At 43.0% G+C, this 23,062-nt stretch overlaps 1 protein-coding gene across 1 annotated transcript in view; it reads left to right on the forward strand.

Annotated features, from left to right (window-relative positions):
• Positions 1 to 7,800: 7,800 nt before the first annotated feature.
• Positions 7,801 to 23,062, forward strand: part of fat2 (FAT atypical cadherin 2) — a 98,010-nt gene continuing 82,748 nt past the window's right edge. Inside the window, exon 1 of the mRNA XM_087847260.1 lies at positions 7,801 to 8,034. The gene's annotated coding sequence lies outside the window, so the exon portion shown is untranslated. The remainder of the gene's footprint in view (positions 8,035 to 23,062) is intronic.

A 23,062-nucleotide genomic window follows, 5' to 3' on the forward strand; every position in this document is an offset into this window, starting at 1 on the left:
CACTACACACTAACTACACAAGATTCGCGCTAAACATTGCAAATCGCTCACATTTCAAAACACCACCGTCACTCCATGTTGCCATATCATTTTTTGATTGCTTGACATGGTACATTTTTCGACCAATAGGAAAGGGTGGGTTTTTTTTTGGTGTTGCTCACAGGCAGAGAGTGCTTTTGTAGTGATGGGATTTCCGGCTCTTTTTACAGATCCGGCTCTTTCGGCTCGGCTCACTAAAAAGAACCGGCTCTTTCGGCTCCGAACCGGTTCTTCAGGTTGTTTTGTTGCTTTAATTATTTAATCATTAACAATAATATAAAATTATGCAGAAAAGGAATTACTAATGTAAAAAAAAGTGGTTTTATTTATATATGTTTATATATAGCCCCTAGAGACAAAGCACGTACAAACTCTAAAGCATATACAAACTCCAAAAAGCACGTACAAACTCCGAAACACATTTCTAGCGTTTACTGAACTTCCAAAACAGAGCTACCCAGATCACTTAAATTACACAATTGAAAGCATGTGTGTATTGTTTGTGTATTTATAGACAAGCACTCATATTTATTCAAATAATTAAAAAAAAAAAAAGTTCATTTACCTGTTACTACCACACACCAAATCCGGTTGTTGATACTTCCTGGCTTGTGTAGCCACTAGGTAACAAAAGCTCAACACTGCGCCCTGGCATCCTGGAGCACTTCTGTTGTCTTTTGTACGTGATTCTGAGTTTGTACGTGTTTTGGAGTTTGTACGTGCTTCTGAGTTTTTACGTGTTTTGGAGTTTGTACGTGCTTCTGAGTTTTTACGTATTTTGGAGTTTGTACGTGCTTCTGAGTTTTTACGTGTTTTGGAGTTTTTACACGTTTTGGAGTTTGTACGTGCTTTGTCTCTAAGGGCCACCATAAATATACTTTATTTATTCACTCCACATAAAATGTAATAAATAAATCATATAATACAAAAAACAACTATTTACATTTTAAACTTTTAACTATTTAAATTTTCAGCTTTTTCCTTTTAAACAAATTTAACGTGAAACAACACAAAACACTGCAAACCACAACACAATTAAATATAAATTAAAATATTGAAACAAAAAGAAGATGCACATTCTCTGTCATATGGGCCTGCATGATTTCTGAATCCTTTATCATCTGCAACTGAAACTAGTGGATGATTACTATACCTTTCTAATGTGACGTTGTTGCCCCTGGCTCTCTTTCTCTCTGGCTCTGTTCCTGTGCTACTGCGAGTGTAACTAACGCCCCTCCCCCCTCTGCCCAGCGAAAAGTACAGGCCACGCGCGGAGTTTAGCGGAAAAAAGGGCGAGAGAGAGGGTGAGAGAAAGGGAAAAAAAACCCTCACAGCTCCCAATAAAGATCCGGCTCTAAGAGCCATTTCGTTCGCGAACGACCCATCACTATGCTTTTGAGCGTTTTCCTTATAAAAGGCCGTTTTTACCGTTTCTTCCCGCAGTAAATATAAACAACGATAGCATTCAGGAATAAAACCAAACATTGCATATATTTTTATCATAACTCTGGTTTTCCGTGGCCTATCATCACAATTTAAAAACTGGTATAAAGTCCACACTTTTTCCATCAATTGTTCCGTCTGTCCTGCTCACATCTCCAGTGGTTGTACATGTTGTCATTAACGTGGCTTCACTCCACATCAGCCACGCCGCTTTGCTAGCTAAAACACTGGTGTCGGCACATACGGACGCTGTCATAGCCTTTCAACGACGTTGATTAGCTGCGTATATACGGATGTGAATCGCATTATTGGCTGGACTATTGGATAAGGTGTCATCGTTCTAATCCCATACGGGAGCAGCCAGTCACTTACTGACTAACACTGCAAAACAGAATTGTTAACGTATTAATTTTAATTTCAATTCAAGTTTTTTTTTTGTCCGCAACGCAGATTTTCTGTGCACAGAGACCGCGCCAGCAGTGCGCAATTGCGCATGTGCGCAGCTTAGAGGGAACATTGGTGGGACCTGAGATAAACTCCTCTAAACTGCCAGGATGCTGTTGATGACATACGGTAGGAAATACATTAGATGTTACCAAGGCAACAGGTACCAGTGACCAGCTTCAAAGAGATGTGCAGCGAGCCACAGCAGACGCCCGCGCTACACTGTTACAGGGCAGGCTCAGGGATGGGCTGTTGTAAAGGCCGAGTGGGTTTTCCATCAGTGCACCAAACAGAACTGGAGATGGTGTCTTAAATGTGGCCACGAGTGATGAGGCTATGATACTGATACTTGTGTCGGGATGAATATGTAAACGTTAAAGTGGTGGACTGAACAGCGTGAGATGGCAGCGGGATGCATAAGGTGGATCTGAGCTTTCATTTCCTCCAGGCTCTCCTGCCCTCTGTCCAGCTTCACCTGCTGCCAGTGGCTTCCTGCCCACCTTCTGTTGGTGTTTATTTCTAGCTCAGACCTCCTCCCTCCTTTTCTCCTCTGTTCATCTGTCTTCCTTGCCTTTCCTCCCCCTCGCCGCCCCCTCCATCTCCACCTTCACCTCTTCGTAGTTCACATTTTCGATCTCATTCATTTTGTCCCTCCGTCACCAGCCCTTTCTCCCCTCTTTGACCTGTTTTCCATTCTCTCTTTGCTTTCTAACTCCCTGCTCGCATTTCTCACTGTCACTCTTTCCTCATTGGCATTTGTTCCACACATTGTTTACCTTCCTCCCCCTGCTGCCATCTTTTTTTTTCATTTCTCTATCTCACCTTTGATGCTCTTTTTTCTTTTTCTCCAACTTTATCCTCTGTTACCTCATCACTTCTGTGTTTCGTCAGTCTGTCCAACCTTGGCCTGAAAATCCTGGACATGGCCCCGGGGAAACTTCTGCTCACCTTCTGATGCAGCACTAAAGCGAGGACAGTAGTACAAAGCTCTATATATACATATACATGTATATGCGCACCAATAGTGAGCAACACTAACTTAAAGTAGCCCAAACAATTTAGTCTATTAATCACTAATATCAGCATAGAACCGGCACAGCACAGACTGGAACACAGACTTCAGTTAAAATTTGTTTTATTTATATAGCGCCAAATCACAACAAAAGTCACCTCATGGCGCTTTATATTGTACAGTAGATACAGAGAAAAACCCAACAATCATATGACCCCCTATGAGCAATCACTTTGGCGACAGTAGGAAGGAAAAAACTCCCTTTTAACAGGAAGAAACCTCCGGCAGAACCAGGCTCAGGGAGGGACGGGGCCATCTGCTGCCACTGGTTGGGGTGAGAGAAGGAAAACAGGATAAAGACATGCTGTGGAAGAGAGATAGAGATTAATAACAGATATGATTCAATGCAGAGAGGTCTATTAACACATACTGAGTGAGAAAGGTGACTGGAAAGGAAAAACTCAATGCATCATGGGAATCCCCCAGCAGCCTATGTCTATTGCAGCATAACTAAGAGAGGATTCAGGGTCACCTGGTCCAGCCCTAACTAAATGCTTTAGCAAAAAGGGAAGTTTTAAGCCTAATCTTGAAAGTAGAGATAGTGTCTGTCTCCCGAATCCAAACTGGAAGCTGGTTCCACAGAAGAGGGGCCTGAAAACTGAAGGATCTCCCTCCCATTCTACTTTTAAATACTCTAGGAACAACAAGTAGGCCTGCAGAGCGAGAGCGAAGTGCTCTAATAGGGTGATATGGTACTACAAGGTCATTAAGATAAGATGGGGCCTGATTATTTAAGACCTTGTATGTGAGGAGCAGGATTTTGAATTCAATTCTGGATTTAACAGGAAGCCAATGAAGGGAAGCCAAAACAGGAGAAATATGCTCTCTCTTTCTAGTCCCTGTCAGTACTCTTGCTGCAGCATTTTGGATTAACTGAAGGCTTTTCAGTGAGTTTTTTGGACATCCTGATAATAATGAATTGCAGTAGTCCAGCCTGGAAGTAATAAATGCATGAACTAGTTTTTCAGCAACATCAGCATATTGTAAAGACCTACCCCACATAGCAAGCTGGCCTGGCCCGGATCTGGTATCAAGCCGGCACTGCTGGCTGACTTCTGGCACGATAAGACCTATGTCATCCAGATATGAGTCAGGCCTGGCATAGATGGCACTGTCTATGTGGTGGCATGCCATATCTGGCTTGATTGTGGTTTGGTTTATGTGGCCCAGGCTCATAGAAAACAGGCCTGGCATCAAGCTGGCACTTCCGACTGACTGGGGTCATGGCACAGTGTATGTCAACCAGATGTGGGCCAGGTCTGGCAATGATGCCACTGTCTATGCGATGGCATGCCATATCTGGCCCGATTATGGTTTGGTTTATGTGGCCCAGGCACATAGAAATCAGCTCTGGCCTGGATCCGGCATCAAGCTGGCACTTCTGACTGACCGGTGTCATGGCAGGGTGTATGTCAACCAGATGTGGGCCAGGTCTGGCAATGATGCACTATTTATGCTCCTATTTAACTATTTTAGTTAGAAGACCCAAATGCCATGTTGCAATACTATACTGCTATGGTAGCCAACGTTTCAAATGCATGTTTGACAGGTTTGTGAGTGTACACTTTTTCCAAAACCTAGTGAGGGTTTATCTTTGCCAGTGGGTGGCTGTAGCTCAGGCGGTAGAGCAAGTCACCTACTTATTGGAAGGTTAGTGGTTCGATCCCTGGCTTCTCCAGTCTGCATGTCGTGTGTGTGAATGTAGTTAGGAAGCACTCAGTTAAGAGAAAGCGTGTGACTGGGTGAATGTGGCCAGAGGTAATCCGCACAGGACCACCAGTGTGTCTGCAACTGGCCTTGTGCTGGCCCATGTGTGGGCCACATTTGGCAAACCAGATCTGGGCCACCAAAGGGCCATCATTCTTTGCAGTATGTGGGCCATGTGTAAGCACATTGTGTGGGCCAGATCTGGGCCATACCAATTTTACTATGTGGGACATTAATAAAGAGAACACAACAATAAATTGGATCTAAACCAGCAGGCTGAGAGTGAAGCGCTCTGTTGGGGTGATACAGTGATTATGAGGTCATGGTCAAGATGGGATTATTATAAGAGCTTGAATGTGAAGAGAAGGATTTTAAATTTGATTTTGCATTTAACAAAGAGCCAGCTAGCTTAGCTACACCGCCTGTGTAGATGGCGTTGTCACATCAACTTTCTCATCATTGTAGCTGTACACGCCGGGCGCTCAGGCGTCAAAGCATGCAGCAATGTTGTATTCTGGTCTCAGAATGGCTCAGTACTTCTGTTTGCTCTCCATCCACCCATTCTCTTCTGCTTAAGGGTCGTGGAGCCCATGCAATCTGCCATATGGTAGCTGTTTGTTCTGCTTACCTGAAATGATTTCTGTCACAGTCGCATCTTTTCCTTCGGAGAGACGAATTATAGCAAACAAACTGCATAAAGCACAGGTTCATTTGGCTCACACAATGATCCCTCTTTGTGACTTCTACTTCCAGCTATTTTGACTTCAAAAAGAAAACTACAGAGGATCATTATTGCTGATAGTGTTATCACTACTGTATTATACCTCTCTGTAATAAGTTGTACTGGAGTCGACCTGTGCTGACAGATAAGTGTGATTTGTGTCCCTCACAGGCCACGGTAAGCCCTTTTCCATTTTTCAGAGTTTATATGACAGGAGAGACTTAATACGTCTTTATTCACTCATGTAGCACAGAGCAGACACCACCCCCACAGCCCTGATTGTTCTCTGTTTCATTTCCAGCCATTAATGGCCCGGGGCCAGACGTTTGGATCTGTATGCACTCAGATTATTTGTAGTGTTTGCACAGCAGTAACACAAAGCCCGCCGATTCTCTGCTCCAACTGAAGACCACAATGACTCAACTGTTAGTCTCACCCACCACTATCAGCAAGGTAACAGAGTCACAGTCAACTTTGTTAGTTTTGTAGTAACGAGAAGGAATCGGTGGTAAAACTAAATTAAATGCTGAGCCACGAAAAAGAAAATAATTAGGTATTATAAACATTCTAAAAGCCTATTTACACAATTGCAGTCTATGTACTTTACAGTGCAACAAGAGGGATGCAGAGGACTTCTGCTTACAGTAATCAGACAACTAATAACAGCTGTAGTATAAATCTGTCATAATTCAGTGAAATTTGCTGAGCAGCTAACTATTCATCAGGAAATCAGAATATTTGGTTATGATTGTCAGGCTCACGTGCAGCCCTGTGTCGCATTACAGCTTTATCATGTGGAAGGAGTGGAGCTGCACAACAGTTTAAACATCATTTTGTGTTTTGCAAAAATATTTTACTAAAGTAAAATATGTAATCCTGCTTATACAGTTTCGATCGAAAGTTTAAGACCACTTGAAAAATGGCAAAAAACACAATTTGCATGGTTGGATCTTAACAAGGTTCAAAGTAGAGCTTCACTATGCAACAAGAAGAAATGGGAGTGACACAGAACATTGTTTTGAGCATGTAGTTTAATGAAAACAACACTTAAACTACAATAGATTTTACAGCTGATCAAAAGTTTAGGACCACACTGCCAAAAAAAACCCTGTAAACCCCCCAAAACAGAAATCAAAGCTCCAAACATGAACTCAGTAATGAGTAGCTCCACCGTTACTGTTGATCACTTCACAAAGTTGTTGATGCAAGCATTTTCACGAGGTGAGTGGGAACATTTCTCTAAATGGGCATCTACTGTTTGGAACTATTGTCCATTTTTGTAAACGTCCCTTGCCATGCATCCCCAAATGTTCTCAATTGGATTTAGTCAGGGGAACAAGCAGGATGGTCCAAAAGAGTGATATTATTGTCATGGAAGAAGTCTTTTGCCCTGCGGGCATTGTGTACTGTAGCGTTGTCCTGCTGAAAAACCCAGAGGTTACCACACAGGTGAGGGTCCTCAGTCATGAGGGATGCTCTCTGCAACATCTGGACAAAGCCAGGGGCCGTTTGATTCCCCTGCACCTCCTGAAGCTCCATTGTTCCACTGAAGGAAAAAGCACCTGTAAAATGTTCTCATTTTGTAAAAATCAAACAAATTATTGGATCATTACCCATGTATTGCTGTGCAGCTTGAACTATATTACTGTTATTTATCACAAACAATGATGGTTTAGGCAACAAAGGACTCTTTGACTCTGCTCACATTAAATCTCTGGTTCACTCTTGTTTCATCACTTTTTACCAAGCTGAGTTCCTCTGTGTCAGGCTCTGAGGTGGAGATTATTATTGGTGCTTTTATTTCATCACATCTGGATTATAGTTAATCATTGTGTTGTCTTTACCAACCTCCCAGGTTGTTCCGAGTGCTCACATTCACACTTGCTGCCCATCAACCCATCAAGTCCACTTTAAGATTCTGCTATTGACTTTCAGACCTCTGCGTGGACAATCACCAGAGTACATTAATGAGCTTTTACATCCAAACCTCCTCAGCAGGTCACTGAGGTCACGTGATCAGCATCTCAGATCTGTGGATTAAACAGAAAGTGTTATCGAAATGTTTTACTGAACTCTGGGTTTGGCTGAAGGTCTGTGAGCTCTGTCCTCAGATTTGTTTTTGCCCTTCAGGAAAAATCATATTTGCAATAAGAGAAATGTTAAAAATGAAGAGACTGGACGTACAGGATCAGAAACACACACATATGCACTCACCACAGAGGCTCAGTGCTGGCTGAGGCCCAAAGGCCTGAACCCACAGGCAAAGAAAGGGGGGGCAGCCCACGATCTGGGCACATGGTGTGTGTGTGTGTGTGTTGCACTGACAGAGAGGAGGGACAGTGCAAGAAGTGGGTGGAGATGAGATCCTGAGGGAGTGCTGAGGTGTGTGTCTGGTGCAGATCCTCTGAAGGCGCTCAGGCTGAGACTCACTCCTGTAACTCTGCATGTTTGTACACTCGTCTTCTTTTTCTCATGAACTTTGCACCAAACTGTGATGGGAGGACGGCGGCTGTTGCCGCGCGAGCAAAGGATTTCTTTTAAAGTTCCCGAAGCGTGACGGGAGAGGAGAAAGAGGAATTCCTGGAAAAGACGTCTAACTGGACGTCAGGTAAGGTTTCCACTCTGCTTGCTGTTTATTGTGAAGAATAATACCACTATTTAGCACCTCAGTGTCACAAAACAGTAGCCAGGAGGAGCTTTAAACAGGACAGAGGAGCTGAAAACTACATGAAGCTCACATGTGAGAAAAGTTCAGTTTTTGCTTTAGTTTTAAAGCACATGTAGGTTTTCTCCGAGGGCAGCATCTCTCCTCGGGAGGATGTCTGAGGTTTAACACAGAGAATAAATGACACGTTTTAGAAAAGAGATAAAAGTGTGAGTGTGTGAAGTGTGTGATCTGACAGGTTTCGCTCCGAGCGTTTGTATGGGAGGAGAGTGAAGGAGCACATGTCAGCGCATGCAGGCTGACGTCCTGAGCTTCAGCCAAAGTTTCTCGGCCTTGTCTTCATATTTGTCCTCAAGCTGATTTACTGTATGAGCAGTTAAATCATATAAACACGCCTCTGCAGAGCGCTGATAATTTGATGGTTTTGAAATAAGGGTTAGAAGGCGCTGAGGTGCTCCCGTGTCCGCCTGCCTGCAAACTGAGTCATGGTGTTTGAAATCGATGGAGGCGAGATAACCTTTAAAGACAAAAACACATAACTTCTCTAAAAGCACACTTTCCCTTTTGCCCTGAACCTGGCGTGACCTCACAGAGTCTGTGTTGTGTCCAGTTGTAATTTGCCTGCCGTGACAATGGAGAACAGCCGTATCTCCTTCTTGTTCTTCTTCTTCTTTTGTTCTTTTGCTAGCGGAGTTGCAACAGCAGCTTGTCTGCCCGTTCTCTGGTCGGCATGTTTGACTTGGTAAGGATTTTACCCTGGATACACCTAGAGCCAGGCCAGCACATGGTGTATGTTAGCTGGTGATCCCGTCAGAGGTGGAGTAACCAGATGCCACATCTCTGATGGGATGTAATAGATTTACTAGAAATCTAATAAATGGAGTTTCGTGTTTTTTAAGGGTGGATGTTCTGCTGGTATTTCGCAGCCAAGCGCTCCGTCTGGACCAATGGGTCATTTGTCCAGGGCCATTTAATGACCGCGTTGATAACACGGTCGTAATGACTTGTTGAGATAAAGATGTAGCTGGAAGGGTGGCTGAAACTGCCTGCCATAAATGAGAGATGGATAGTTAGCTGGGAGCTATTAGTCCAGCCTGCTGGGCTCTTGATGGGACTGAGCTAATGTCTCACAGAAGATTACACAGGATCAAAAACCAGTGCTGAGAGGGCAAAATGAGGTTACATGCACCCTGATTCAAACACACACATGCCTACCAGAGCAGCGACACACTTCTCCTCCTCCTCCTCTTCCTCACCGAGTCCAAACGAGCCTGATTGACTGATAGCTGCTCCCTGTTAGCATCCTGTGGCACTTCTGTAAATACAGTGCTGTGAGGCCAGAGTGACCCTGTGTGATTTAAACAGTCCCGCAACCTCACATCACATGACTTGTACCTGCACACAGTGGCTTCGTACCTGTTCAGGTGATCTGTTTTGGTAAACGCTGGGTGTAAAGGGGTTAAATATGTCTCTCACAGCCACTGTAAGACACACACACACACACACATATCTGTGACGTGAGAGTTTTTATGAGGGCTTTCAGTAGTGCAGCGCCACATCTCTCACAGATGTTCCAACAGTAAAAGCTTTGATTGTAAAACAGAACTCGAACAGAGTTTCACAGCAGCATGTAAAAGCTGTGGCTGTCGGGCGTGGAGCTGCTCCTAAACAAGGAAAAATGTCTTATTTTGATCACAGATGTCGTTAGTCTGCACACGGAAAAGGACATGAAGGAAAAAAGTGTGATTGTGCAATGCTGCAGTAACGTTCAGTTTAAAGTGAAAAAAAAAACAGGTTAGTGTACTTGGGGCAGATTTTTGGCCAATTAAATAAAAGTGCACACAGTGGTGGGGGCTGGTGGAGTGTCAATCACATGATTTTTGAGTCATCAGGACAGCAGATAGCTGAAAAAAACTCTGAAAATTGCAGGTACTGCTATAGTTTAGTCAGACTGCCTTTTCTCCAAAGGTTGATTCTGTTCATCTGGACGTAGCGTTTTCAGTGGGAGAAACGTTTCGTCATTCATCCAAGTGACTTCTTCAGTCTCAGCTGACTGCAGGTTTCCCCAATCCCCAAAACAGTACATGTGCATAATGACTGAAACCAGCCCACTGAATGAACAATGGGCTGGGAGGTCACCTTCATCATAATTATGCAAATTCTCATGACCATTGATCAACAACCATGAGTACCATTCACAGAGAGTTGGTGAATGGCTGCAATCACAACATTGTAAGATGGTGAAAGATGTACCCTTAGGCCCCCTCCTCGATTCAGAGATGGTCTTTCCCTTTTCACGTAAATGGCCTCCTTGACTCTCCTGGACAGATGTGTACATCCTGGACAGCCTGCCTTTTGATTGTTTTCTTAAGGCAAAATAATGCATTCTGGGTAAACTTTGAGGGGTCATGTTCAGTGGGATAGGTGTCTGAAAAAGGTTAATTTTTACCTACACATGATAGCAGCTGTTATCCATGAACCCTCATTAAGTTACGAAGGCTCAAAAATAAAAATAAAACCTTCAAAGGCTCCAAACAGTAAAAAGATTTGGAGGTAAAAGTTTGCATGGCTTCATTAAATATGTTAAAGATAGTGTAGGTCAGGTGGGGAAGCTCTGGTTGATTTATCGATCTTTGAACTTCTCTGGCCATGTCAGCGCACTGTGACCACACGTGTGTGTGTGTACTTGAATAAAGCTCATTTGATTTGGTGGACACACACAGCCCAGTTTGACTTTGCATGATCCTGACCACTAAAACCAGACAAACCTCTGAAAATGTTAACATTTAATAAACCACTAGTTATAAAACTGAACAGCAGAGCTCAGATTTTTCACATTCAGCCTGTTTAGTGTCTCTCTCACAGAGAACTGTCTCCGCGCAGCGGGCCAGGCCACCTTACTTTGCCCGGTATGACAGGCCGAGGCTGATGTCCGGACCGCAGCTCTCATCTGCCTTCGTTCACGATCACCTATGACTCAGAACGGTGAGGAGTCCCACGTGTACACTGAACCGGGGCAGATTGGACGTTTCTCTTTGAAACCCCCTGCTGAGGTTAGTGTCTCTGCTTTTGTTGTAGAGCAGAGCTCAGAGTAAAGGTCGGACACATTTCTGATCAAACCCAGAACATTAAATCATTTCACTCACTCTTTCCTCAACTCTTTATTTCTGACGGACTCTCCGATTGAGGTTTCCCTCACAGATGTCGGTCATCGATGCCGGGTTAAGTCCTACCACACTGTAACTCACTCAGATATAACCATTCAGCTAAAGGTCTCCACGCTCCAGCTTCACTCTGGGTGTGAGTGGGGTTAGTTTGGAGGCCACGACCTTTCCAGACAGAGGTCACCATTGTAACCTCACCCTGACAAAATCCAGCATCTGAATTTCAGCTGTGAAAGCTGCTTAAAGGGCTTAACATCTGCTTTTTAAGTTAAACACACCCCAGAAAGGCCCAGACTGCTGATTTTCCTCAGATTACTGTGAGGAAGCTGGACTTTTAGCTCAAATAAAAAAAAACTAGCTGCCCTTCCACGAAGCTCACAGAGTAATGTTACTCTCAGCCTCATTATAAAGTCCCCCTAATAAAGCCCCGAAGCACTAATTTATATATGAGAACAGGTGAATAATTTGGGATGGTGACTGGAGCTGACCGTGCAGGGGTCAGGGGTCACAGTCATTGAGCTCTGCTAACGATCACGCAGGAAAAAAGCTATAAAGCGAGAGCAGAGCTGTGAGGCAGCTTCCATCAAAAAGAAGAAGTCATGGGGGTGGGGAGTCAGTCAGTCATACCTCCGACTGGCAGATCCCCAAGAGCCTGATTTTAATTGGTACCTGGAAGTAGGAGCGCATACAAGAGCTGCTGTCTGTTCTTATTTGAGTATTTTTTCACTTCATACCTCCACAGCCCTCAAACAGCAGAGCACGTTTCACTTCTCCTGTGAAGGTCCAAAAACACTCTGCAGACCCCCGGCTGTAAAAGAAAAAAGGTGACTGACACTTAACACCATGTAGAGTTTAAAGCCCTCCTAACCTGACACGTGGAGCCATCCTGCACCTGGTTGGTCCCTGAACTTAACCCGAGGTCTTTACAGATCTACGTGATGGAGGGATCTCTGTTCTGGTTTGGTCCTCTGAGGAATAAATCCAGTTGACCAAATGTGTCACACTGACAGAGTCTGCACTGTGTGCTGGTAGAGTCTCGATCAGTCGGACTGTTTCAGGAAACTAAGATGTCTGAATAGCAGAGAGGATGCAGGTGAAAGACAGAAAACGATTGCGTGTAAAGACGGGGCATAACTTCATGAGAAAACACAGTGTATGCATGAAAGCACCAATAATGCTGCACATTACTGAGACGGCAAACAGATAAACTGCAGCTGCACGTGGCCGACAGGGTGGCTGTGGAAGTTCTGCCTTGTTGATAATCACTGATCACTGTGGGGTTGGCTGGTAGTCGCTCTTCTTCATAGTCAGTTTCAAGTTCCAACAGGTTTGGCTTCATTGAATCCAACATTACAGTTAGGACTAGCTTTGCAGCGTCTGAGTGTCGGCCTCATTCTGGGCCACGGTCCGAGCTTCTGGAGGTTTATTTAAAGTCACGAGCCAGTGGTCGCTCTGCTGTCTGCTGCTCCATGAACGTAAACGTGAACCAAGCTGCACGTTTTCACTTTTCAGAACAGTTAATCAATAATAACCTATGGGGTTTCCCTGATTGTTGGGGTTCTCTCTGTATTACTCTAGGTCTTAACCTCACAGAATAACGTGCTTTGATGCAACTGCTGTTGTGATTTAAATAAAACTGAATTGAACTGAAACTGCCAGCCAGAGTCGGCGAGAGCCTTTCCCGTCATCCGTCCATCCACGACTAACAACAATCACTCTCGGCGATGGTCATGTTCGAGATGGCGTTTGTCATTTTTACAGCAGTAGCCTGTGAACTGTGACAGATCCATACCTGGACGATTCCTCTGAAATTCAATTCAATTCAATTTTATTTATATAGCGCCAAATCACAACAAAAGTTGCCTCAAGGCGCTTCATAGATACAGAGAAAAACCCAACAATCATATGACCCCCTATGAGCAAGCACTTTGGCGACAGTGGGAAGGAAAAACTCCCTTTTAACAGGAAGAAACCTCCGGCAGAACCAGGCTCAGGGAGGGGCGGCCATCTGCTGCGACCGGTTGGGGTGAGAGAAGGAAGACAGGATAAAAGACATGCTGTGGAAGAGAGACAGAGGTTAATAACAGATATGATTCAACACAGAGAGGTCTGTTAATACATAGAGAGCGAGAAAGGTGACTGGAAAGGAAAAACTCAATGCATCATGGGAATCCCCCGGCAGCCTACATCTATTGCAGCATAACTAAGGGAGGATTCAGGGTCACCTGGTCCAGCCCTAACTATATGCTTTAGCAAAAAGGAAAGTTTTAAGCCTAATCTTAAAAGTAGAGATAGTGTCTGTCTCCCGAATCCAAACTGGAAGCTGGTTCCACAGAAGAGGGGCCTGAAAACTGAAGGCTCTCCCTCCCATTCTACTTTTAAATACTCTAGGAACAACAAGTAGGCCTACAGAGCGAGAGCGAAGTGCTCTAATAGGGTAATATGGTACTACAAGGTCATTAAGATAAGATGGGGCCTGATTATTTAAGACCTTGTATGTGAGGAGCAGGATTTTGAATTCAATTCTGGATTTAACAGGAAGCCAATGAAGGGAAGCCAAAACAGGAGAAATATGCTCTCTCTTTCTAGTCCCTGTCAGTACTCTTGCTGCAGCATTTTGGATTAACTGAAGGCTTTTCAGTGAGTTTTTTGGACATCCTGATAATAATGAATTGCAGTAGTCCAGCCTGGAAGTAATAAATGCATGAACTAGTTTTTCAGCGTCACTCTGAGACAGGATATTTCTAATTTTAGAGATGTTGCGCAAATGGAAGAACGCAGTCTTACATATTTGTTTAATATGTGCATTGAAGGACATATCCTGGTCAAAAATGACTCCAAGGTTCCTCACAGTGTTACTGGAGGCCAAGGTAATGCCATCCAGAGTAAGAATCTGGTTAGATACCATATTTCTAAGCTTTTCAGCGCCGAGTACAATGACCTCAGTTTTATCTGAGTTAAGAAGCAGAAAGTTAGTGGCCATCCAAGTCTTTATGTCTTTAAGACATTCCTGCAGTTTAACTAATTGGTGTGTGTTATCTGGCTTCATGGACAGATAGAGCTGGGTGTCATCTGCATAGCAGTGAAAATGTATGCTATGTCTTCTAATGATGCTGCCTAGGGGAAGCATGTATAATGTAAACAGAATTGGTCCTAGCACTGAACCCTGTGGATGGTCAACAGTATCGAATGCTGCACTAAGGTCAAGAAGGACAAGCACAGAGATGAGTCCACTGTCAGAGGCCATAAGAAGATCATTTGTAACCTTCACTAAAGCTGTTTCTGTGCTGTGATGAACTCTGAAACCTGACTGAAACTCTTCAAATAAACCATTCCTCTGCAGATGATCTGTTAGCTGTTTGACAACTACTCTTTCAAGGATTTTTGATATGAAAGGAAGGTTGGAGATTGGCCTATAATTAGCTAAGACTGCTGGGTCTAGAGATGGCTTTTTGAGTAAAGGTTTAACTGCAGCCACCTTGAAGGCCTGTGGTACATAGCCGATTATTAGAGATAGGTTGATCATATATAAGATCGAAGAATTAATCAATGGCAGGACTTCTTTGAGCAGTTTTGTAGGAATGGGGTCTAAAAGACACGTTGATGGTTTGGAGGAAGTAATTATTGAAGTTAACTCAGAAAGATCGATTGGAGAAAAACTTAACATCAATGGTACTAAGAGTAGCTGTAGATAATATTACATCTGTGGGATGATTATTGGTAATTTTTTCTCTAATGATAAAAATTTTATTTGTGAAGAAGTTCATGAAGTCATTACTAGTTAACGTTAAAGGGATGGTTGGCTCAAAAGAGCTCTGACTTTTTGTCAGCCTGGCTACAGTGCTGAAGAGAAACCTGGGGTTGTTCTTATTTTCTTCAATCAGTGATGAGTAGTAAGCTGTTCTGGCTTTGCGGAGGGCTTTCTTATAAAGCAACAAACTATTTCTCCAGGCTAAATGATGATCCTCTAAATTTGTGACACGCCATTTCCTCTCCAGATTACGAGTCATCTGCTTTAGGGTACGTGTTTGAGAATTATACCACGGGGTCAGGTACTTCTGATTAGAGACCTTAGTTTTCACTGGAGCTACAGTATCCAGAGTCGTACATAGTGAGGAGGTGAAATTATTAACAAGATAATCGACCTCTGTTGGGGTAGCGTTCAGATAGCTGCTCTGCTCTATGTTGGTACAGGGCATTGACGATGATAACAGTGGCTGGATTATATTCTTAAACTTAGTTACAGCGCTTTCAGAAAGACATCTACTTTGATAAAGTCCACTCTCCACTGCTGCATAATCAATTATTGTAAATGTAAATGTTATCAAGAAATGATCAGACAGGAGAGGGTTTTCAGGAAACACTGTTAAATGTTCAGTTTCTATGCCATATGTTAAAACAAGATCTAGAGTGTGATTAAAGTGGTGGGTGGGTTCTTTTACATTTTGAGAGAAACCAATTGAGTCTAACAACAGATTAAATGCCATGTTGAGGCTGTCATTTTTAGCATCAACATGGATGTTAAAATCACCCACAATAATTATTTTATCTGAGCTCAGAACTAAATTAGATATAAAGTCTGAGAAATCAGACAGAAACTCTGTGTAAGGCCCAGGTGGACAATAGATGATAACAAGTAAGACTGGTTTCTGAGTTTCACAGCTGGGGTGGACAATGTTAAGCATCAGGCTTTCAAATTAATTAAAAGTCTGTCTTGGTCTTTCATTAATTAATAGACTGGTGTGAAAAATTGCTGCCACACTGCCCCCTCGACCTGTGCTTCGAGACTTCTGGTAGTTAGAATGACTCGAGGGTGTTGATTCATTTAAACTAACATAATCATCCTGCTGCAACCAGGTTTCTGTAAGGCAGAGTAAATCAATTTGTTGATCAATTATTAAGTCATGTACTAACAGAGACTTGGAGGAGAGAGACCTAATATTTAATAATCCACATTTCACTGTTTTACTCTTTGGTTCAGATGTGGATACTGTATTTTTCTTTCTTTGTAAATGTTTAAGTTGTTTGTTGCTGGTTTTTAGTTTGTTTTTTGTCTTTTTGGAAGCTGACACAGTCTCTATGGAGATGGGTTTTTGGGGGGGGTAGCAGGAGGAGGGAAGCTGCAGAGAAGCGTGTAAGACTGCAACTCTGCTTCCTGGTCCCAACTCTGGATAGTCATATTTTGAGGGGTTTAATAAATTTGTCCATATTTCTAGAAATGAGAGCTGCTCCATCCAAAGTGGGATGGATGCCATCTCTCCTAACAAGACCAGGTTTCCTCCAGAAGGTTTGCCAATTATCTATGAAACCCACATCATTTCTGGGACACCACTCAGACAGCCAGCAATTTAAGGAGAACATGCGGCTAAACATGTCACTCCTGGTCTGATTGGGGAGGGGACCAGAAAAAACTACAGAGTCCGACATTGTTTTGGCAAAGTTGCACACCGATTCAATATTGATTTTAGTGACCTCCGATTGGCGTAACCGGGTGTCATTACTGCCGACGTGAATTATGATTTTACTGAATTTACGTTTACCCTTAGCCAGCAGTTTTAAATTTTCTTCAATGTCGCCTGCTCTGGCCCCTGGAAGACAATTGACTATGGTTGCCGGTGTCTCTAGCTTCACATGTCTGAGAACAGAATCACCAATTACCAGAGTTTGACCCCCAGCGGGTGTGTCACCGAGTGGGGAAAAACGGTTAGACAAATGAACGGGTTGGTGGTGTACCTGGGGCTTCTGTTTAGGACTATGCTTCCTCCTCACCGTTACCCAGCCGCCCTCTTTCCCCAGCTGCTTGGGATCTGCCGGGGAACAGCTAGCGGGGCCTACGCTATCTTCGGCTGCACCAGCTACAGGGGCCTGGCTAGCTAAGGGTGAGTGAAGGGTGCGAAGCCGAGTCTCCAGATCAGTAATCCTGGCCTCCAGAGCTGCAAATATGCTACATTTGTTACAGATATCATTACTGCTAAAGGAGGCCGAGGAGTAACTAAACATCTGACACAATGAGCAAGAAAGTGCAGGAGGGACAGGTGAAGTAGCCATGGTGCTAACGAGTCGGCTACGAGCTAAGCTAGCGAAACAGTACAGAGACAGTGAGTGAATACTTTGGCTATAAATTAGGTAGTGAGTACACAGAAAGTGTGCTTCGGATGAAGCATGTGAAGATTATACTATGAAAAAAGAATGTATTTAAAAGTTGTTAATTAAACTGCTAAGCAAATAAGCTACTCAGAAACACCACTGTGTTTGAGCAGGAACAGGAAGTGATACTATACCACAGAGCGAGCGAACACCAAGTGACAGCGCCGAAATCACCTCACTAATCTGTCTGAGATGAGCCTGTCGGTGTTTTCACATCAGAAACTATGAAATGATTGTGTGAAGGACACACACGGTGCATAGATGTTCTGCAGACAGCAGGCATTTCAAATGGCTGCTGACAATTTGCAAACAGTGCACCAATACAGGGATTAGCAGGGATTATAATGGGCAACTCTTCAGGATTAATAAGAAGACCTTGAATCCCCTCTGAGGAAACTGGACCTGGCGTCGATGTTATTTTAGATGTAACTTATGATTCATGAGACATCTTCTTGTTTCATCTGGTGCGCTCTGATTGCTGTTCTTCATCATTTTTAAAACTCTTTCCAGCATTAAGCTGAAACGATGTGCTGCAGAGCTGCACGTGTCACAGAGCATAAAGCGACCTTTCGTCTGAAGGCGAGCAGTTGCTGGAGCACCCCATTGTCAAATTTGACATTTGGGGCTGATTTTGCTCTTAAAGGAGGAGGAAGACATTCTTCACGCTTTGCAGTCATCAGATCTTAGGTGTTTTTTTCACCTTAAAACAAAAATGAGTACTTAATAAAGTGGCAGCGGGCGAAGCCTCCCCATCCATCACGGTCCGGCGCTGCAGCCCAGACTCATTACTGTGTGAGATTGTCCCAGTGTAACGACCCTCTGTTGTTCTTTTTAATGGCTACCAAGGAAATTGAACTCTGCAATTATGCAAATGAAGATGAAAGTCTGAAAGTAAGTTGAGTTTCTGGCGGAGGAAAACGTGCCGCCGTACCTCGGCCCGGACGACTGAGCGCATTAAAGGATAAAAACTTCAAACCGCATTCTTAGTGTTTGTGTGGCTTCAGAAGAAAAAGGCCGCCACGTTACCGGCTCACTGATGTGCAGCTGTGGGCATGCTGGGACACTGGGTGATTAGTGTCAGTAAGTGATTTGTACTCAGCTAATTACTGATTGGTGGCACAGGTGAAATAACGTGAGCCAATCAGGCTTAAGCTTCAGTTTGAACTGTCTCCAGCTTCCTGCCTGAGCTTTTGGCTGTGCCAAGTTTGCTCTGCACAGAGCTCAGCTGTTTGTCAATAATAAGAACGATCATTTTTAGCTTTAACACAGCGTTTGCTTTGAGAAGCTTTCACTGATTTCTCATCCTGAATTTGTGCACTTGTCATGGCCTCGTATTTATATGTAAACAGGTACAACATAAATCAGGTAAAAACTGCTGATGGGAACTGTTCCCAGACTTAAATACACGGTTTTGTGTGTATTTCTGAACCTGTATCCTGTCGGGGTCTCAGCAGGACAAACCTCCGACCTGCTGAGCCTCTCTGTCCTTTTCCTCCGTGCGCCATTAGCAGACGTTGCACACCTGGACGAACAGGTCGACTCACCATAACCAACACTGGCTTTTAGATACGGGATGGCAGCAATAGGTTCATCTGAACTTTGTGCCTGTGTAACTTCCCGGATGAATTAACAAATCTCCACAGGAGCTCTAATATCTAACTTTACTTGTGTTAATTCAACACTAGAAATGATTGTAGGTCTGCTTATTATGGGCCTAAAGTCAGCTAAAAAGACTCCTGTGCTGTGCATGCAGTGAGACTAAAGCTGTATGTGTAACTGGGTTTGTAGTATAAATGGATGATTTAGCTGTTGGAGAAATAAATAAAACACTGTTTTCATTTATGGAAGTGAACCTCAGCTCTGTGAAACACCTACACCTCAGCAAGTCCTTTATGTGAAGACTGGGATATTAAATTTCAGGGCCCTCGTCTCTGCTCGCTTTTTTCAGAATGAGGGTGTAATCACTGACAAAAAGCAGGAAGTGGGTTGGTGGGATTAATACACTCACAGAGGGAGCAGGAGGAAGAATAATGCCAGACAGTTTCCAGTGACAAAAGGAAAACCCTGAGATCCTTTCACTCGCTCGGCGTTTCACTGCAGTTTCCTGGAGAAGAAGCTTTTGTACAAACATATGGCCGTAATTATTGTGCTCTTCAGGCTGAAACAATGTGCCCTGCCCTCCTTTTATAAAATACCCTCAGGTTTTCAGAGCCAGACTGGCAGCTCTGCGGATCCATGATTCAACTTGTTACGGGAGTCGTCACACAGGAAACTAACTACTACCTTCACGCTCAGTGAAGTGACTCATGTTCAGCTCCTCGTAGCATGGATGAGTAAGAACATAAGAGCAAAAGGCTTAATTTATAATGAACCTGAACTAGACGGAGCAGGCTGGAGGAGGGTTCCACTTTATGCAGGAAGTCAGACTATAAGAATAAACCATTTTTAAAAACGTATCACTTTTCAAAGCAAAATGAGGCCTGAAAAAGAGAAAAGTGTGACGTATTTCAAGGATGAGGCCTCATGCAGTCTTTTTTCTTTTCTTGAACAGATGAGTCAGATTTAATTTTTAATTTAATTTTTAATTTTGAATGAGTCTGAGATGGTCATGATCAGTTCACGAGGAGATAATCTCCATGTGATGACACTTTGTTCCTCTCACGCTCACTCTGCCCTAAAAAAAGTATATCTGGATTTTTTCCAGAGGCCTGTGGCAGTTCTATGAATCCAGATTCAGTGATAAGACCCGCCAGCTTCCTTTTGTCTGATGGTGTGGAGGAAGTCATCTGGTTTCAGGAACTGTTCACTCTGACATGCAGCTGAAACCTTTAACTGAGTTTTCTACAAAATGCCCTCAAAGTGGATCTCTTATTTCTTTCTATGACTTTTCCAAAGCAGCTTTGCATGATTAATAGTTCAAAATAATCCTTCTTTGTGCCCCACAGCTCCTCTTCATTATTAATAAAGCTCTTTCAGCTCTGATTGGCTGCCCCCTGCTAACAGAAGTTTTAAACAGCAGGTAGGTGACGAGACCACATTAGAAAAACCTGCTCTATGTGACATCATCCAGAGCTTGGAATGATAAAAGTGTTTGTATTACAGCACATCATCAGAAACATGTTAATGTCAGCATGAACCACGGGGACTCAGAGTTTTTTACATGAATGCAAATTATTCCGATTTTAAATCGGCGTGTTGAAAGGTTGCCCAGTTTGAGTTTTAAGAAGTGTTCGTGTCAGTTTAACTGAGCAAACGTTGTTGATCAATTGATATTTTTTTTTGTTTTATACTGTGTTGCCAGGAAGTTTACACCTGATAAAATGCGAGGAAATTTAAGATGAAATGAAAAGATTATGCTAAAAATAAAAACCGAGACACAACAAAGTCGGGAAAAAATAACAAAGATCTTAAAGATTGCTGAAAAAATGTACCAGCATGCACACCTGTGTTGAACTTAGACACTGCAGATAAGATGCACATCAGGCCTCTGTGCTAAAAGTGCTGGACAGACGCGGCGACCATTAAAGACAGGAAGCTGTCTTTGACCGCATCCAGCTCGCACTGACTGACGGGGCGGGACCAGGATGCAGATGCTGCTCTGTTTGAGCCCTGAGCCATAGGGGTAATGTGGAAATGTGAGCCATGTATTTAGCTGCAGGTTTCCACCTGGAGCTGTGTGTGACAGACCTCAGCGGCAGTGGAGGTTTGTGCCCCAAAATGAGCTCTGAGGGGGAAGCGCTTAGCTCACTGAACGGACAGTTTGTGATTTCCTGTGCAATGGGGCCGTTTGCTTTCAGAGCAGATCATCTCTCACGTTTCTTTAAGTGGTTTTCGCTCAAGTTCTGATAGGATTTTGACTCCACATGGAATTAAATTGTACCTGAGGTGTTCTTACTGATCGAAGAGCTGAGAACTTGTGGTCCTCCTCATGCATTTGCCCTTCTCCCTGATCTGCGCTTCTGTGAAGGATGACATGTATTCCTTCATTTCCTTTGCCTGTAAATTCCAACCAAAAGCACTCAGTGTGTTTTTTAAACCTTAGTCTGTTAGAAATAAGACAGCTTAAATCATCAGCCCATAACGACGCTAGCCTTCACAGGTCAAAATGTACGTTAAACATTTACAGTTTATGGTATCCTAAGGCCCACACGGTGGTCCTTTTATCCAGCGTTTGATAAAACAGAGCACCAGCGCCACTGCAGCCCTCTGAGCAGTTTGTATGAACGTGTGCTGATGAAACAAATCATCCTGATTTGTGAGGTTCATTACAGGTCGCCTCAAAGCTCATTAGATTCAAATGAATTTCATAATGTTTTCCAGTTTCCCAGCGAAGGTCGAATCCATCTTCATCTCCCTGCTTTGGTCCTTTTTATTTCACCACTAGATGAAGAAGGATTAGATTCCTCCCGTGACTTTTTATGTTCCCAAACTGTGTTCAATACTCTAATATGCAGTAATATCAATATGCAGGTGCAGACTGGCACAGAGCAGACTACAGTCGTACCTAAACTCCTTCAACAAGACGTGTTTATTAATCACTCTTTAATAACTCATTTTTAATAGAATACCTGGCCTACTAGTTTCTCCAAAAAAATGTTAAAAATCAAATCCTATTAGAGGACATGCTTGAACCTAAATCTGCATGATCAGGGAATTCCTGTTTATGCTCAAAATTCCTCTTTAAAAAACACGTTACTCTACGTCCCCGTGCACGTGGTTTACATTTGTATATCTATTTGTATTTGACTGTCTCTAAGTGCTGCTGTACAAATGGTAAATATAAGACTTATCTTGTTTTATCTTATACTAAAAAATTATATTATATATTTATTTGATAAGATTGCTTTAACCTTTAAATATTCAAACTAGACTAAATGAACATGTAAATGTTTAGATTTGACTGACTGACCATACATGAGGCTGAATCAAACAGCTTTGTCTGAGAACACAACGCTTTGCTTTGATGATAAAAAATAATAATATATATATAAAGACATTATGCGTGTGTATAGTGAGGTGTTCAAGGGCCTTTTAATAATACAGGAGAAATTAAATAGACACAGGCACATGACGGGCCATCAGATTCAGGCTTCTCCTAAAAACTCATCTTAGAAACTAAAGCAGTGAAACGGGCACGTCTGCTTTCACCTGAGCTGAGCAGGTAACACTTTATAACACTGCTCCGACTAAGGGCTTAATTCTCCTGTAATTTATGTAATTATATTTACTTACAAATAGTTAAAGGTAAGACCATTTAAATAAGGAGGTAAAAAGTCAGGTGTAAGTAAGTAAGTTTTAGCGCTTGCGTAACAATATTTCCCAGTTTTACATTATAAGCACACTTTTACAGGAAAATAGACATTTGGACTGTGATTATAAAAATAAAGATGTAAAAATGTCCACATTTCCAGGCAGCATAAATATTCTCGGTGGAGAGATCAGCGATCTGTGAGGTGTACTAAAAAAGTCAAGTCAAACCCTGAAGCAGTGCATCTAAAATGTGCCGGTCACAAAATAGACGTGAGCACCAGAAAAAAATGATGGTGCAGAAAGCCTGGCTAAATTACAAAACACCTTGCCTCTCTTTTGAAATCCAAGCTGTGACGTTGGCGTTTGTAATCTGATCAACTGTCACCATGTGAGTGGAGATAACACCCCTC

Source organism: Neolamprologus brichardi, chromosome 2, assembly GCF_056152115.1.
Source record: "Neolamprologus brichardi isolate AB-2024 chromosome 2, ASM5615211v1, whole genome shotgun sequence".
Taxonomy (NCBI): domain Eukaryota; kingdom Metazoa; phylum Chordata; class Actinopteri; order Cichliformes; family Cichlidae; genus Neolamprologus; species Neolamprologus brichardi.